General features: G+C 34.2%; 1 long non-coding RNA gene across 1 annotated transcript; it reads left to right on the top strand.

Annotated features, from left to right (window-relative positions):
• The first annotated feature begins 15602 nt into the window (after positions 1–15602).
• LOC121321457 lies at positions 15603–16688 on the top strand. The gene is made up of 3 exons (XR_005950942.1): positions 15603–15691; positions 15869–15966; positions 16270–16688. It is a non-coding gene; the product is annotated as an uncharacterized LOC121321457 (long non-coding RNA).
• The last annotated feature ends 3078 nt before the right edge of the window (positions 16689–19766 follow it).

Raw genomic sequence — 19766 nt, 5'->3', positions numbered from 1 at the left:
TCACACAGAAAAAAAAAATACACGGCTAATATCTCTCTCTCTCTCTTTCTCTCTCTCTCTCTCTCTCTCTCTTGTGTTTGATAGCTCTTGGACCTCCAAGGAACGGATTGCTTGAAGGTTAGAATCTTGTACCATACTGTTCTACATTATACTGTAACTTGTCAAAATCCCTGCAATGTAGGTCAAGTATGATTTATGATTTCTAAACAATGCCCCATCAGTACAACATGTTTTGACTAGTCTTTCACATGTGAAAAGGAAAAACATGACACATCCTACACAGTCCGACTACTGGTGTCACCTCATCAATAACTGACAAAACAGTCCATAGATCTTACACTGCCGAGTTTGGTGGTAATATGACCCTTTTATGTAGTTGTTGTGAGGAACAAAAAGAAATATGAGCGTTTCCATCAATAATGCTACAGTGGCAAGAGATACAGTACATATTTAATTAAATCGGCTGCCTTCTTTTTTTAAACAGTATTTGTCATAAAAAAATAAAACAAAAACTCCAGTTTAGAATATCATTCTATGGGCCAACAGGTGTTCTCATCCAAATCTGACACTGTTCCCCATCCCAGTGTAGGCTATGATAAACTCTGACAAAAAATAATATGATTTATGGATCTATGAACCCATTCAAACTGAATTCTGAATATTGGGCTGTAATTATTACACTACATAATGAGTTATACAAATGTTCTACTTACCTGCCTGTGAAGGGAAAGTACAGTAGTGGGGATATATATATATATATATATATATATATATATATATAATATATAGATATAGAGAAGATATATCTATTTTTTAAAATAATAATTTACATTAAAAAAGTGTGTTTTTTAAAAAATTACTAATTTATTTAGTTTCGGGAAAAATGAAAAGCCCTTTTTTCGGCAGTGTAGAAGTCACATCTTTCTTGCATAAACTTGTTGATTTGAAAAACTAAATTTTTTAAGACTCATACTACAATTCTAGATACAGTCTTATCTTACAAGTCCAGTTTGAAGAAAGCTCAAACTTTGCTTCGAGTGCAACAGAAACGAAAGCTTGATGATTCCACATGGATTGTAACCAGACACGGGTGATTACCAGAGGTCGGGCTCACTAATATGTGACAAACTGTCACAACCGATTGTACACTGCACAACTACAAAACATTTACAAGATGTTGTTTGTGCAAATGATGCAGTACTCTACTCCTTTAGAAGTGCAGTGCATGTAAAGGGGTGATGATTTAGGGCCTCTGATCTCAGTTTGGAAGATAATATATTTGCATGGTGTACATTGCGGTCTGCTGCATGGGACTGTGCCTTTTGAAGATTCTGTAGAGGAACAAATTTCACTGTGGACTACGTATTCCTTTGGATTCGTGTCTCTTCTATAGGACATTAGTGATTTAAAAAAAAAAAAAATAGGTGCTGTAGATGGACGGATCTTGCTGAAGAATTTTTTAATTTCTTTGCACAATTTTCTGTACTTCTCTGTTGGTGGGATGGTAAGTGAGGACTAGAGAAATTCTGTTCACTGTGTTTTTTCGTGATATGTAAAACATGCTTTCTGTCTAAAAACAAAACACAGCGCTGTTGATGATCTCTGGAAAACAGCAGTTTACAAAAATTCCCCACATTTCCTCAATTTTAATGAAAAAGTCTTGATAGTTGATAGTTGATAGTGTTGATAGTTGAACTCTCAGCTGTGATGGAAAGGTCTAAAAACGTTATACTGGTGCCAATCTTTGAGATGTCCCATGTGTATTCTAAAACTGGGTGGGAATTTAATTGAATGAACTGTTTCAAATTTCAATAAAAAGTAGTTGAAATTCCAAAGATGTCACCAATGTATCTGTGGTAGAGTTTTGGTGTGTTACCATTGTATTGCTGTGCAAATGTGTTCTTATCTGATCCTACAAAAAGGCAGGCATAGGATGGTCCAATTTTAGTTCCCATGCTGACACTTCTTACTTGAGTGTAAAAATTTCCATTAAAAGAAAACCAATTCAAAGTGAGCACAAGTTTAGCTAGTGTCAAAAGGATATCTGTTTGGGGCTTGTTCACTGTCTGTTCATCAGGGAAGTGTTTCAAAGCTATTACACCTTCACAATTGGAAATAACGGTGTAGAGGCTTTCAATGTCCATTGTAAACAGAATAGGATTGTCACAGTGAAATTGTCCAATATTTGTAGAAAATGTGTATGAGTCCTTTACATATGTAGGCAGTGATTCAACAATGGTTCTGAAGATATCATCAAGATTTGTAGTAAATTTATATATATATATATATATACTATATATATAATATATATAGGTATAATATATATATATATATATATGGGGAACTGATTAATCAATTAACCAATTATCATGAAGCTTGATATTAACATTATTGAGAGTATCAGATTCTTGGGATATATACATATTCTTGATTGATATCACTCTGATAGCTTTGATTTAGAATTTATAGCTGTGGCAGGGAATGTATGTTACTGACTCAATTCTTTACATTACGCAATTCTAATTAAAGCAAATTGCAAACAGAAATTTAAAAAGCTATATTACTAATGCTGTTCATCCTGTCCTGGTTTTGTCCCTTTGAGAGGAGTCAGACCTCAAAAGGATTTTGGTTCCAATATTACAATATACGTTTTTCACAGTTCACTTTTTTTTCAGTGTAATGATTTTGAAGCTTTTAAACTGTGAGCTGTGGTGTTGAAGTTTATGGAAATGCAATACTGAGACGTGTTAAAATATCGGAGTAAAACCCAGCTGTTTGTTTGCTTAATACACCAAACAGTATTTGCTTTCAGAAACTGATTTTATAAATCTAGAAAGTGAGCAGTAAACAAACGGAGCACTACAAAATATATTTAAAAGCAAATAGTTGAGATGCTGAAACATATTAGATTTGTTATTGCATACAGATTCCACTACACATAGCCCAGATATAGAATTTTCCTAGCCTTTCAGCAGAAAAATATTGATTCTAAAAAGACACAGTTAACCTTTGTGTATCTCTCCATTCATAGTAATCTAGGTTCTCTTGTATATGTTTGCAATAGACCCATAGTTAGTACTTACTCTCAGAATACACAGTCATTTCAATGACTAATATTGTATTTGTTTGGTATTATAGTCAAATGGTAAATGTATGGACTGGGATTCTGGGTTTAACACAAGTCATCGAGAACTGCTGTGTGAATTTGGTTAACTGGTTTATTGTTTAATCCCACCCAGGTGTAAATTGTGGTAGAAGATGGACCCCAATGTGTACAAGATGTGGTGTCTGTTAGTAGAATAAGGAGAAGACATTTAAAATGGTGTGGAAGTAAACAAACAAACAAGAGACATTCACTGGTTCTGAAAGGACTGTTTTTTATTTACAGTCAGAAAAATACAACAACAGAAAAATACAAAATCTTTGGTCATAAAGCCTTTCAGTTACATGTTTTGTCTGAGAGAGCAGCCTGGCTTAAAATACATGCAATAGTACCTCTTCTATAAATTTGCATGTCGTCCTTACACTGATTTATACAACCCGTGAGGCTTGAAAATTAATCTGTTGGTCCAAAATCTGAGACTAGTGTTTGTTATATGGAGAGACTCAGAGGTAAATGGACAGATGAGCTGTTAACAGTCACATGCACCAAGCGCTGGAAGCTACGAATAAATGAAGGCACCCTGCTTAGTTTTTTTATAGATTCTTCATAAGGTCATGGCTTTGTTTGATTACTGTGAGTTCAAAGCCGTGATTGATGTAGTATAACAATATCCCATCTATTTCTTTGTTCAATGTGTGAAGTTCACAAATTGAAAACTAAATTAAAATATAATGTTTCCCCTCTGAGAATCCTGACAGCTGCTCTACTCCTGAGGATGACAATGTAGCCTAAGGGACAGTCCCAGCCATCTGCTATTAGTTTATTGAGAGAATAAAGGCAACATTCTTTATTTTGAAGTGAACCGTCCACTATGACAAATACATATTTTGGCCTAATTGATGCACTCTTAACAAAGCATGCCCGTTAATGTTGTCAACTCTCAGATAGGGGCTAACATTTCCATTAAAATCCATGATGTCATTTTCTGCATAAATGTACTTTAGACTTAATTTACCTGTCTGTATTAGATTTCTTTCCAGAATAAAAACATCGTCTCTAAATCAATTATGTCCAGTGTAGCTACGGCTATCATTTCAATGTTTATGCTTTGATCATTATAACCACCTTTTTAAAAAAAAAATCACCTTTATCTAAAACTTTTTAGGTCTCCTTCCCGATGTTTTCATAACTATTACAATGAATTATCATTACCATGATGAAACTTAATATTTTACAACTGTAAGATGTTCAAAACAACTCTGAATCAAGCTTACTTTAAACAGTACTGTATTTAAAATATTCAGATATCACAATCAATGTACAACATGTTTCAGTATCATTCTATTTAAAACAAGGGCTTTCTTTACTGAACACAGCTATAAAATTGACTGGAACCTGCAAAACCAAGCGTATAATTCAATAACCCTCTAAATAAACCGGCCAGCATATTGTCTCCTGCAGTGAAGTTGTGACGACAGCTTCCTAATAGTGAAGCACCTGTCAGTTGTCATTCTTGGGATATGTACACTTGTTTAATTCAAACTGCGTCAAGACAAATAGGTCTGTTTCCACAGGACCGCTCCTCACGAAGAAGATCAACATCGCTTGTACAAGGTAGATGAAGTTCAATGCAATGGCAGCAATCTGTCACCACTGATACCAGTATCAAAGTATAGTTTGAACACCTTGAAAAAAAAAAATACTTAGCAGCCTACTTATTAAAACAAACAAACATGTTTAGTGGTCTGCCCATCAGCAGTATGTCTTCAAAATGTCTTAGTAGACCGCTCTTCAATGTTTCCTTTCAAATGAGTGTGCTGTCCCATTCCTCTCGTCTCCACACTACAAATGAACAGCCTGTCTCAGCATACTATAAGTTAATTCATAACAATATTATATATATATATATATATATATATATATATATATATATATATAATATTATATACAAATACTAACAGTCTCTCTCAAGAAAGCATTCCCCTCTAACGTTTGTCAAGGAATGTCTTTTAGGATTACTACACAGTTTGAGTACTCAAAGCCCCAGGTCCCTCTTTAACACCTTTAGTGGCCAGTATAGTTAACATAGTGTGATGGAGGTCCCATAAAGATGATGGAGTGATTGAGTCTCATTGCTGTTCATCCATCTGATCTCAGGAGTTGCTTGTTTCCACATTCCCATAATACCAAACTGTGCAGGTAATCTTTGCAATGTAATTCTTAAATAAAAGCCACTAGTCACTTGTTGACTGTGTAACAAAAATGAATGAACGATAAGGATAAAGCTTTGCGACATACATTATTGGTAGAAAAGCATTTTAAAACATTATCTTAGTTTTTCCTATCAGATCTAATCTGTCCACTGGTAAGAGTGACTAATTGTGTATAGAATGGTGTATATACTCCCATGTACAGCACTGCGAGGCATTGCAACAGCCTTTAGTTGTTTTAGCTTCATTTCTTCATCTAATGGCATCCACTTGAATTTTGTACACCCCAAATATATATAATATAATATATAATGTGTTACATTCACATAACAGTACCTACTGTGTTGTCTAGCTAATATCAACGAAGAACTGCAAATTATTCAATAGAACTTATATTACATTAAGTTCTATAAATTTCTGTGAAACAATATAAGAACATAAGACATAAGAAAGTTTACAAACGAGAGGAGGTCATTTGGCCCATCTTTCTCGTTTGGTTGTTAGAAGCTTATTGATCACAAAATATCATCAAGCAGCTTTTTGAAGGATCCCAGGGTGTCTGCTTCAACAACATTACTGGGGAGTTGGTTCCAGACACTCACAATATTTTGTGTAAAAAAGTGCCTCCTTTTTTGTTCTGAATGCCCCTTTATCTAATCTCCATTTGTGACCCCTGGTCCTTGTTTCAGGTCGAAAAAGTCCCTTGGGTCGACACTGTTAATACCTTTTAGAATTTTGAATGCTTGAATCAGATCGCCATGTAGTCTTCTTTGCTCAGCACTGAATAGATTCAATTTGTTAACCCAGAATAATTCTGGTCGCTCTTCTTTGCACTCTTTCTAGAGCAGCAATATCCTTTTTTGTAGCGAGGTGACCAGAACAGAACACAATATTAGGTCTTCCTAATGCATTGTAAAGTTTTAACATTGCTTCCCTTGATTTAAATTAAACATGTTTCACTATATATCCGAGCATCTTGTTGGCCTTTTTTTATAGCTTCCCCACATTATCTAGAAGAAGACATTTCTGAGTCAACATAAACTCCTACGTCTTTTTCTTAGATTCCTTCTTCAATTTCAGTATCTCCCATATGATTTTTATAATGCACATTTATAATGCCTGCGTGCAGTACCTTATACTTTTCTCTATTAAATGTCATAAGGATAATACTTTCATGTACAACAACAACAATAATAGAACTTGCTACTTTTTAAACTGTTGTCAGTGGTTACATAAACCGTGCAGATTAGGATGTTAATCTTGGTACCTTCCTGAAAAACAAGTCATATTTCATTTTAGCATAATTAAATAATCTTTGTGAATGAAATTAAGAATATTGGTTTTGTTACATGCCCTTAAGCTAAACAATATATCTAATCTCCTTGACAATTTGTCACCTCAGATTGTATGTCTTTTACAATTTAGATTAAATTCAATACATTTGGGTTTCACATTTATATACAGCATTTTCATTTCAAAGCATTACACACAGATTTGGGACAGAGGAACATAGCTTCATTCTTGCTTTACAAAAAAGAGCACACAGAAAAAAATTCACCCATGATGGTGGTGGAGTGAAGTAAGCTAGTGTTGTGAAAGGTGTAAAAATAGAGATACTGTCCAAAATCAACTTACTTGTAGTCCTGAAATGTATGCTGGCCAATGATCGGGGGTTGCACTTTACCTCAGAGAAGGTTTCTATTGAGGTTAACTCCTGGTAATATTAAACCTGTGTTTGAAGTATGGTGAACCACCAACAAGGGAAACACGCTGTCCTTTTTCCAGATTCGTCTAATCTATATATATATATATAACTTCATTAGGGCTAGCCATTCATGTTTGTACAAGAATGTGTAGTAATTATTAATTTATTGATGGGGGGGGGGGGGGGGGGGGGGGGGGACACGACATTAAATATTGAAGCAAACGTTTATAAAAGTGGTAGTAGCTGGCTGTTTCAGACTACAAGTCCTTTTCAAATGGAAAGGAAAAAGGTAAAGTAGGGACAAACAAATGTGAATAATCCTACAAAAGTTAAAAAAAAAGCTATACAGTTATGTTTCAGACTACAAGTCCTTCTTCAGCTGGATGGAAAAAAGCAGTGCTGTAACAAGCTGTTCCAGTATATACAGTACCAGTCAAAAGTTTGAGTACACTGCCTGGAAACTAGATTTTTTCGTAATTGACAATGTTTTACATCGTATACGTTTCTGTAAATACTTGAAAATGAAAACACATGTTACAATATACAAAACAAAACATAAGGAGTATCAAAGCAATGTTCAAGAAAATTGAAAATTGTCTCTAAATCTTGGATTCTTCAAAATAGCCACCCGTTGCCTCAATAACAGCCTCACAAACACGAGGCATTCTGTTCACAAGTTTCATTAGGAAATCATCCGATTTTCTACCCAGCAGCAATTCCCAGAGATGTAGGGCACTTATCATGAAATATTAAGTGTTTATAGACAAGTTTATACAGTTAAAAGCATAGAAAATCATGAAAAACCTAGTTTCGAGCAGGTGTACTCAAACTGTTGAATGGTATATATATATATATATATATATATATATCTATATATATATATATATATATATATATATATATAATGACAGTACAGTAGTACAGAAGTCAACCTCAAAGGGTTTCCGTATGAAGGTTCGTTAGTCGGGCTATTGAAGATGTACCATGTTGATGGCTCAATCCAAGACATTCCCTGGGATGGTTGATTCACCAGAAAGATCTGCCATGAAGTTGCGTGACACAAATAGAACGGAAGCCTTTGGTAATTAGATCCCGTGACATTGTAAAGTGTTCCACAGAGAGCCGGACGACCTCAAGTCAGAACATCCTTCAATATCATGACCTGAGGACAAGAAGACGGCACGCAGGGTGTCCATTCTAGTTTCAAATCTCCAGTTACTGAATTGAATGAAAACCACCGTTAATAATCACTGTGCACATATAAAATACCGTTACTAAGCGTGAAATAGGGTTATAGGGCTCTTAATTAGTCATAGAAATGAATTTATTACTTACATTAATTCTCTTTTGGTATAAGTGCTCAATTGGGTCTTCTATTTGATGTGGTTGTACAGGTAATGTACAGATGTAAAGGTTGCAGTGATGTATGCTGGAGGGTGTTTCCATATTGTGTTTTATTTTACAACAGGGAATGTAAAAGCTAGTTTGGACATCTTTTCGCAAAAGTGTAACAATATGTACGATATACTTTTTATTGTTTTCTTTTTTGTAATGTATGATAGTATTATTAATTTCTGCTGATACATTAAATGACTGACAGTGTGTTTTAATTCAGGCCACCTTAGCTGTAGATGTATTATGATGTGCTCTAAATTGTTTATCTTTAAGTAATACACAAGCCACTTTTACATTTGGACATCTGTTTCATTTATTTGCTTTTGTTAAACACCGTAGGAATCTGAGATGAATAATTCAGATTTAAGAAGCACATGCTTGTTTTGTTCTACTTCTTTTTTATATTTTTTATTTTTTTGCCCCACCTTTTGAGTGTTGATTTTACCGCTCACTGGGAAAGCCTACAGCGTGTTCAAGCACTCCGATATCTGCATAGCTACTGCAATTATTTCAGTGGGCTGTCATTTGGATACGTTCCTGACAAAACTGAGTATTGCTCCTGTGTGCTGGCAATAGTTCCAGCCTCTCTGTTTTTACAGAGGCCTTCACTTTCCCAGCTCCTAACCCCGTGGGTGTTTTGAACGAGCCCAGCGGGTCCCTAGAAGTTCACAAAGCCTCTTCATTCAAAGGCTGAGAATGGCAGCTGGTGAGGGTGTTAAGAAAATAATGACTCTATCTACTCAGTCTCACTGACCTGTGGTGACTGCACATGTGACAGTCGTCAACTAGAGCAAAGGTTTGTGGGAAAAGTATCTATTGGACATAAGGGGACTATAAAATAATTTTATAACTTTAGGCAGGCTGGAGAACACAGGAGGCTGAAACAGAAGTAAATTATAATATATTCTTCTACTGTTTCTGCTACGAGAACATGTTTTATTTAAATCTGACACAAACAAAATCTTAGAAACATGAGCTCTACATGAAGAAGCATATACATTACATTGACTTATTAGTTTTAGTTATCTTTGCACCCTGCTATATGAACAGAAACGTATTTTCCTTAACAACAGCAACACTTGATCTTCGAAATTGAAATTCCATCCTTTAAAATAAGTCGAACATGGGCCTTTTCTTCCTATAGTATTGCATCATCTGCTGTTGGATATTTTGTGGATTTAGATCAAGGTGTATTTTACATTTTCCAACAGCCTTTATATATTATTGTTTTCTACTTTAGTTAACTGATTTCCTATTGTTGATCCAATAAACACCACACTACATCTGGGGACATTGGATTCTAATTCTAATTTCTGGCAGGGTGTGAACATATACAAACCGATTACTCATAAAAAAGCAAGAAAAACTACCCTATGTATATCAACGTACCTGCACCTACAGTGAAACTGGATTCTTTCCTCTCTTCTTGACTGACATTATTCTCCAGCACAGCTTGCTGATTAAGAATGCAAGAGTCCCAAATATGACCCCGGTTAGTGCAGGCAGCCAATTGGCTTGAGTGAAAAAAGCTCCACAGTGGTACAATAGAAATAAAGCTTCAGTCAACGTTGGGTAAAGGAATTTAAATTGTATATCAAGGGCTGTACTTTGATGCAAACCGCGCATTGTCACACATGTTTATTCAAACTACACTATGCCATGTACGCAATATATGAATCAGCCAAACTAATAAATCATGTGTAGGGTACAGATTTGTCATTTTTGGTTAATTGGTTTTAGCTTATAATTCATTATCTTGATTACAAACACTGCAGTCACTCCATGGTTTTAAGTAGATTCTTCTAGAATGACTACCCCAAGTGTTGGTAGACTAATGGTAAGGATAAGGATAAGCTACCAGGCCACTGATTTTATAACTGCAGTATCTTTTAACAGGAGAATGGCCATCCACAGGCTCCTTGAGAACAGCCTGTGTTTCCAGTTGAGCATGCCTTGGAGTCTTCAGCATCATCAAAGAGAACCCCAGCACCAAGTAGAACAGTAGATATTTTCCATGAGGCATATATTCATTGGGTAAATGTATGTGTATACACAGTTTTTGCCTCATTAATATTTCACTTTAAAAGTTAATCATATGATTTACTGTAGTCCTTAATATAAACATGTACTACAATTGTTCTTTCTTGGTATAACTGTGTATTCCTCTCTTCTTTTCAATAAAGGTAGACCAGAATGATTGGATGCATTACTTTTGCTGGTCAGTACATGTTATGCCTCTCCAGTTTTACATACTTTGCAGTATTTATTTTAAACCAGATGATGTCTGGATTTTCCTAATTTCCCACAGCGGTGCATTGTAACAAGATGGGGCCTAACTGTTAAAGCCAAAGAGTTGATCTACAGCTTCCTCTAGTTATATTGGCTACAATATAACGGTATAATACAATAAAATGCATTCATTGTAACATCTCTTTCTGTTTATTTGCATGCAGTAAAATCGTTTATGATTTATAGACGCAAATTGTATGTCTTTTATAAATAAACTTAACAACATTAAATTACAATGACCTTTGTCCTTGGACTATTACATTAAGGGAAGATTAATATGTTATGCATTTTCTATAATAATATTCACTCAATCATGCTGGCACTTAATTGATAAACAGCAAAGAAAATTCTAGCAGCAGATGCAAAAAAAAAAAAAAAAAAACCTTCTAAATTTGGCGCCTGTGTTCAGCATACACATTGGTATTGGACATTGGCCTCAAAGTTCAAGTGCAATGTTCCAGTATATAGTTCAATAACATTCAATCAAAATGTCAAAAAAAGTACAGTTTTGAAAGAAGCACATCTTATAGCAAACATATATCATCATTTTTAATGCTTTTACTTTCAGGTAGTCTTGGGCTTCCTAGTACATTTCATTTGGATAGTGAAACTGCCCCTTATCCCTTTAAAGTCTTCTTTCCTGTCATTACCCAATCAGCTGTGACAGAATGGGTCACTTGTTTTCTCTATTACATCACAAAGACTGGTTGCATTGGATAAACTGGAGGATGTCCATAAATGGGAAAACTGCCTGGGAGAATGTGAAGCTCTCTTTTAAGAGCAATGCACTTTTAAGCTTATGTATACACTAGATTGTATACAACTCCCTTATAGGCAAATAAAGTTAATCCTACAGCTTTCAAGGGCCAACAAAGGTTTGTTCACAGTAGTAGCCAGAATCTATTATAAGTTCATAGTTTTTCTAGACTGAGTTTATCTCAGTTCTGTCTACTTTGGATATTTGTAACGTCCGTTTAAACCCACATCCCCGTTTTACATTAACTTGAATGCATTGCAATTGGATTACATGTTAAGCGCTAATTCTATTTTATGAGATTACCAGATAATGACTCAAAAAAGTAAATTAAATAGAAAATGTATAAAACAGCTGTCATGTTAATGGATTTAATAACTGGGAGGGCACTTGTAGCTGCATAAAAACATACAGCGATACACTTTCAGATTTTGTATGGTTCAGTAACAATTGTCATAAGTGATCTGTTATTTTTACAAAAACATGAAACTTGTTTCCTTGTTAAGATTTTCTCACATCTGTGTTTCATTAATTTAGCTTGGTCTTGAACTTAGGCCTGTAGTTTCAGCAGTAAAACTCATATCTAAGTAATTACAGAGACTGCATCTTACAATAAGCTACTATAATACGCCTTTCACTTAGGGGGTATTAAAATGCAAACTTATACAGCTGCTCCAGCACCTCGGACTGAGTGTGACTTTCTGACCTATTCACTTGGCAAATAAAACATTAATAGAAGCAGAAGAATTCCAGTGTATAGTTTCACTCTGTCTGTGATGTTTAAGATCCAGCAGTGATCCCATATAGGGCTCCATTCTGTCTGCTAACAATGAGTTGCTGTTCTCTCCATATCATCATGCATTATACTAATACTGGAAAATGGTCAAGCTAATAAAATGTGTTCTTTCCTTGCCTGAATATGTCTTAATAAATAGATGCCTGTTTTTTTTATTATTATTATTATTATTATTATTATTATTATTATTATTATTATTATTATGGATGATCGATATCATTTATCCTTTTAAAAAAAAGGTTCTTGTGTTAACACAGTGGCAATGACTACCATTTAACGGTTGAGTTCAATTGCTTCTATGATTGCCTGGCTTCCATATGTGGAAAAAGTACGTCAAATAGTACAGCAGACCTTTATTTTGTAATTGGTACGTGACATTTTAATGTTTTACTTTAATTATGTTCCACCTTTGAGTACAAAAGCCATGGGGACCAATAAAACAATAATAACTTCTTTTGTGCATTATTTCAGCATTGAATTGGGGTGTTTTTAAACAAACGACTATTATTGAAGGTATTAGGAAGAAGTTTGTAATAAATGGAATTCTCTCAACAGTACACGTTGATGTCTATTCACCTGGCTGGCATATGGCTGTGTTCTCCTTTATCCATCTCTCAATAGTTACTTTATGTAGTGAAAAAATGTCAATATTTAGATTGCCTTTAAGTCTGGCGGCTGATTATTTTTTGTGGTTTGTGCTCACATTGCAATTGAACGGCAATGGGTTGTATTGTTTTCTTGCAGTGCAGAGGTTTTGAATTGCTAAACTAACTAGGTGATATTTGATAAGTTCTTAGGCGATTAGGAAAGTCTGACACGTTCACATGTCTAACTACAGATCAGCAATGAAGAACTGAACCAATGACAAATGGGTTTATCACACTTTTCAGATTGCCATAATATGTGACAAAATGCAAAGAGGGGTTGTTTCCAAAACTTGGATAATGCTTTTTTTTCTGTTTTGGTGGTATATTTACAAGCACGCAGACATATTCATTAAAATGTTGGCTCTATATAGCTGCTTCCTGTACATGCCCTAAGGGCCTATGACCTTAACCTTTAGAGTGAGGCCTGAAACCTCAGTGGAATACACTGAGAGGAAATTACATTCTGGGACTGATTGCCAAGCGCCTTCATTATTCAAATTTTACAATGGAAATGAATGGTCTGAATGCATAACACTGGTTTGCTGTAATGCAAACCCACAAATTTCCATAAAGGGTTTTGAAATTCAAATTTATTTATTTTTTTGTATTAAAAAAAAAAAGTCAGTAACAGACAATGGTTCAGTGTGTGCTTACCTACATCGTATTCATTTAAAAGAAATCCAAATTTTAAGTAATTTTTGATCAATACAAAATTGTAAAAACAATTAAATAAAAAGGAATAAACATATATATATATATATATATATATCTATATATATATATATATATATATATATATATATATATATATTATATAACAATTGAGGTTACATGTGACTTAATATTTGTTGCCCATATAAAAGTCCTGGAATGTTTACAAAAACACCTAGGTACCTCTTTAAATGGATGCAAAAGTTTTTTTTTTTTTTTTTTTTTTTTAACAAAACAGCTCCACACATGCAGTTCTACCCTAAATAATAATTTACTGTCAATACAGAATGACTAGGTGGGACAGTTGTTCTTCATTTTACTTAACAGAATGTGAATCTGTTATGGTGACAACCATTGTACAACACTCACCGGGATGCAGAAACACACACGTACCTCACCCCATTTATTCAGAGTTGGGTACTCCATCCTTCATCCCTGAATAATATATCAGTAAATTAAACCCATTTTTTTAAATCAATCTCTTTCTAGCTTTGCGCTAAATGGTGCTGTGTTGGAAGTTGGAAAGTAGCACTGCATTTCTTTTAACTAGAATGCAATATGCCTGCCCACACGCATTCAATATCATTTTCTGTAGCGCTTTAGAAGGGATTATTGCTATGCAGCTGATTCATTGACTTGCCTCAAGGTTTTTCCAGAGACTTGTTTTTAATAAAAATATAATATGTAAAGGACATTAGCATGTTGGCAGGTAGTTTGACAATTATTTACAAGATAATTTTTAACAGCTCTCAGATAAAATGCCCTTTGTCTCCTGCATTGTACTTGGCAGGACACTTGGCATTTGCAAATCCTTCTCCCTCGTTCTCCTCCTCCCATTTTCCTGTATCTATTTCCCTTAAAATATTTCTAGCCAACACTTTTAATTATAAGTGTTTTCACAATGATGTCACGAAATGTAAATGTCACAGTTCAGTATGATCATGAGAACATACCTTTATACTGTAAGTATCACACATTCACATTAGCAGTATATTCATCTAGCAAAGCTATTTAAAGCAAAAGGGTAATTCTGTGATTGCAGTGCAGAAGGAATAAGAGTATGTGTACTTTTATTCAAATGATGTATGATGTATTATTTTAGTAACTATAAACTCAGCAATATTGAGTGTTTAATAGTTATGGAGGAGCAATTATTTGAACCTCTTTGAGTGGTTCTACTGTCAAGATCAATGGAAAGAGAATATAGTACTTGGGTTATGATCACTAGCTGTAAGGAAGTTGCTGAGGTATACAACAAATACCAGCAAGCAGTTACAATTCTTCAAAGTGATTTGCCCATTGGCATAAGGATATTTATTTTCCAGGCCAGTATCTGGGTTCAATAAGAAAGCTGGTAACACTTTTTTTAAGCACTACATATTGGGCATTTAGTATGCACTTATTTGTGACTGATATATTGTGAATGAGTTGTGTAACCTGTATAGTGAAGTGAAGACTCCAGGCACCCCATGAAGCTCTTACTCACATTAATGAACCTGACAAAATAATAATAATAATAATAATAATAATAATAATAATAATAATAATAATAATAATAATAATAAGTTGATGTAAAAAAGAAACAGACAAAATCCTTTTAAATAAGAATTTATTTGGGTTTTTTTAAAGAACTGTTAAAACTTATTTTCCCAGTAAAAAATACAATCTCACATTGGAAATATTTTTTTTTTCCAAAAAGGTCATATCCATTCTGCATTCCTAACCAGATACAACACCAACTGGTTCAGTGTATAATGTATCTTTTTTTTTTTTTTTCCTAAGGCCATCAGTAATCTCTTGTAAAAGGATAACATTTGCAATAACATTGGAAATTTAAACAAAGTACTATTTATTTTTTCTGTATTGAGTATTAGCATTACAGAAATGGGGTTCCCTTTCACTTCGAAGATGACCGCCAAAACAGTACTTCTGGGATATGCCTGTTTTTGTTTTTTTTTTTTTTTTTTTTTTTTTTTTAATCAAAGCTAGCGACAGACTCCTCTGTGGAGTTACGGCCTCGGTCCCATGCCGAGGTAAAGAATAGTCATTGCACGGAGACTTCACTCTCTTTTGCCTTTCAGGTGAGTAAATAAGTTATAAACTAACCTTCTACAGTTATGTGATTGATTCTTAAGAGCTTTCTCTATCGAGTTGTTTGTAGTTCCCTTGCAATTTTATTGATGGAAGTCGACTTGCCTGGTGATTGTTGTCTGCTTTCACTAACTTTGCAGCTTGCTCGTTTCCTCTGCTTTTTGCAGCTGTTTTGAAAGTAAAATTAACAGAAGGGAGAACCGTCTTTGCTGCGCGCCGCTGTTGACTCGAAGACTGGGAGACCTCGGCACGCCCACTCGCGGATGTTTGTTACTATTGTTTTTTCATTGTTGCTTACAGTAATAAATAAATAAATAAATAAAGACCCTTGAACTTCAGCTTGCTGCTGAGTGTCTGTGTGTGCTACTGCATCGCAGTTTAAAAAAAAAAACAAAAAACAGTATGCTTCCTCCATTAGGCCTCGTCCTAATGTTGAGCAGACCCTGTGCACATTCAAACTACTCTCCCATAAAAGCGATGTGTAGGTCCAATAATAATAATAATAATAATAATAATAATTTTTGAAAGAGTCTCTCTCTCTCTTATGTCTTTTTTCTCCTGTCTGTAGGCTGTGCCACACCGCTTGCAAGCTACGCGCTGTACCGGTTGAATACCCCACGCGATCCTGAAGGCACTATCAAACTACACTATAAGCTTAGCGCTGAAAAATAGTATTGTTAACTTTAACAACGGGTTGTATACGTAAAAAAATAAAAATAAATAAATAAAAATAATGCCTTTGTTGAAGCATTGGGGAGTTATAGTGTCGGTCTCCTTTAAGAAGAAAGGCATGCTGGGATATCAGCAGATCTCTTGTGAGTTGACGGCAAAGAATGGCAGAGATCTGAGGAAGAGAGCTTGAGCGGCAAACTTTAAAAGTAAATCTGGTTCAGGCTGCAATGCTTGTTACTAATAGGCACTGTGACATTTGTTCAAGTTTCTTTGTTATGAAAAGTTATTTTATTGAGGTACATGTTTTAAAAAAAATATTTGGTACATTATACACACATAAATGTATTATTTTTACTTTAAAATTCTTGGCAAAAACGGTGTACATGTCATGACAAAATAACTTTTTTTGTGACGTACCTTCAGTTAAGATGTGTAAATTTATATTGTTGCGCTCTTATTAAATATAAGTTATGTATCCAAAATAACAACATTTTAGTGTACTCCAGTTCATGCTAATGTCAGTTGTTAAATTAAATCGAATTACTTTTTTTAAAAAATGGTAAAAGCTATAATCAGAAAATAATAAAATGATTTTCATAAGGCCCTAACTGTTAATGTTATTTTGTGGCGTTAAAGCTGAAAATCATGTTAGTAATCACCTTCAAATATTTCTGTAATGCTAATAATACGGAATATGAGGGTGAAAAAAAATCGTGTTTTGTTAAAATTTCCAATGCTATTGCATATGTTATCCCTTTACAAGAGATTGCTGGTGGCCCTAGACAAAAATATATAGATTGTACACTGCACCAGTTGGTGTTGTATCTGTTTAGGAATGCAGAATGTATCTGACCTTTTTTGGAAAAACAAATAATATATTTCCAAGTTAAGATTGGATGTTTTACTGGGAAAATAATTATATAGCAATTTGTTACAAGTTTTAATAGTTCTTTCAAAAAACCCAAATAAATTCCAAGTTTTATTTATTTATTTATTTATTTATGTTTGTCAGGTTCATTCATGTGAGTAAGAGCTTCAGGGGGAGTCTTCACTTCACTATACAGGTTACACAACTGATTAAACATGACTTGGTGATAATTGCTTCTTTGTGCATTATTTGTTAGATCAAAACTGTATTAATGACTTATATGCTGCTAATAAGTTCCTAAGTTATGAAAATTAAACCGCTTCAGAATAGGGGCTGGAAAATACCTTACTAGTGACCAATATCCTCCTAATAAACCCTTTGTTGGAAACAAAGTCCAACTCTGGGATAGAGTGTTATCCATGCATGGTCCACTTTGTTTTCCTGCTTTATTACCAAGGTGTTAATCATATAGAAGCAACTACTAGGACCTGATATGGCTAATAACAGTCTTCACTTCAGTATAAGGCATGCAAATCCTTTATTAATGTCCAGCAACCTGTTAGTAAGGCATGTTTGAGAATAAGCATGTACCTAACAAACCCTTGTTAGGAGGCTATGCATGATGTATTATTTACTAATTAGTCACAAATAAGTACATAATAAATTCCTACTATGTAGTGCTTAAAATAAAGTGTTACCGAAGGCTGCTGTACTGTAGTAGCTCAACTAGGATTACTTGATTACAGTAGTTTCAAGCTCAGGTGGTGTTTCGATACGTTAAACTATTTGTGGTAACTTAATATGTTTTGTGAACCCAATAAAACTGGCCTTGTTGATTTGTGTGTGTGGTTCAATGATATGATGGTAAAGCTATGGCCTCCTACTGATAACCTTGTAAAACTGCCATCATTAATGTTTTTTGCTCTTACATTTGGAAATGCAATGATTAGGGTCTTTCTTTGTGTGAAAAGTATTTGTTTCAGTGCTATGAGTAATGCATTTTTTTTTCATTTTTTTTTTTAAAGATTTAATTGCCTTTAGTTTTATTCTAGGTTAAGTTACCGTGAAAGGAGATGGGTCTATTTTATTGATGTATGCATGTCCAGATTGCCACACAAAAACTCATAAACTTGCTCTAACAGGGACCTCTTTACATGGTATTAATAATAATGTGGAATTAATATGTTGAAAGATGGCGGCATTTAGATCTGCCAGTATCTGGAGAAACATAACATAAATACATTTAAAATACAGAACACTACACTGAGTAAAAAATGTACCCCAGCTAAACTTATCTTCAAATAAAGGTTAAATAAGGAATTGAGTAATTGGTTTAGCTCAGGTGAGCTTTCCCACACAGACTTTTGTATTGCCTGGTCAGTAAAGTGTCAAACAACGCTGCATGAAGCAGTTGTTGAATAGTGAAAGCCACATGCCAGATTCTCATCTGGTTTGAATCACTTGGCTTTACTGAAACTGTGCCTCTTTTAATGGATTTTTTTTTTTAAACTGCCAAATGTTGTTTTCAACTGATATTCTTAAACTAATATTGTTTTTGTAGATTTCAGTGGTCAGATGTTTCATTCTTTACCTCAGAAGCATGCAGAAATTGTGCAATTGTGTTCCCCTTGCACGTATTTTATATATGGGTCATTTAAACAGCTGTAAAAGCCATAGAGAACACAGAAAAACAACATTTACAAAGTATTTCAAATCTGAATAAACACTAGTTTTAAAGAGACAGTATTCATTTTCAATGAAACTATAAATATGTAATAAGGATGTTATAAACAGTGCCAGATGGTTATTAATTATAATAACAAAATATTAATATTGTGTTATAAAATGTGTAAATAAGGCTGTAAAGGAAACCATATTAACTTATAACATGCCGTGAAAGTAATGTGTATTTCAATTAGCGATTCCTTGTTTATAACCGTCAGTGCCTTTAATAACATGTATATACGTTTTGTAAATGGATCATTGCAGCTAAAAAGTGACCAACATTTAATTCTGAAGAAAAGCTACAAATTATACAATGCATGTGTTACCATTTTCTTGTCATTGCATTTCTCTTCTGTTTATTGCAAGAAATAAACCCTTCCTGTCTACTTCTGTTTCTTTTTGGTTACCTCCCAAAAACATTCAAAGTTTGTAGTTAGCCAGGGCATGTGAGAATGTCAATCAGTTATGTTTGAACCACAGTATACAGTAAATGTTAATGGATCGACTGCTCACAAGCTTAACAGTCTGTAATCCTTATAATCAACCTGAGACCTCAGCACCAGAACATAAAGTAATCTCACTGAGCACCAAAGCAACAGGAAAAAAAGTAACTTATTTTTAAGGATCTGCTAAAGAACACACAACCTAAAGTGCATCAGTAATAAAACAAGAATTGAACTTTACATTGTTTTGATGTTAGTTCTCACCAATTTGCGTTACTAGAATTACCTTACAATGGTTAAATACAAACATAAAAACTGGTCTATTGTGAGAGCAATGGTGCATTTCTTTGTACAAAT

This window comes from Polyodon spathula, chromosome 10 (assembly GCF_017654505.1).
Source record: "Polyodon spathula isolate WHYD16114869_AA chromosome 10, ASM1765450v1, whole genome shotgun sequence".
In the NCBI taxonomy this organism is placed as follows: Eukaryota; Metazoa; Chordata; class Actinopteri; order Acipenseriformes; family Polyodontidae; genus Polyodon; species Polyodon spathula.
Note: the sequence above shows the minus strand (reverse complement) of the source record. Positions and strands in the feature narration are given on the sequence as shown.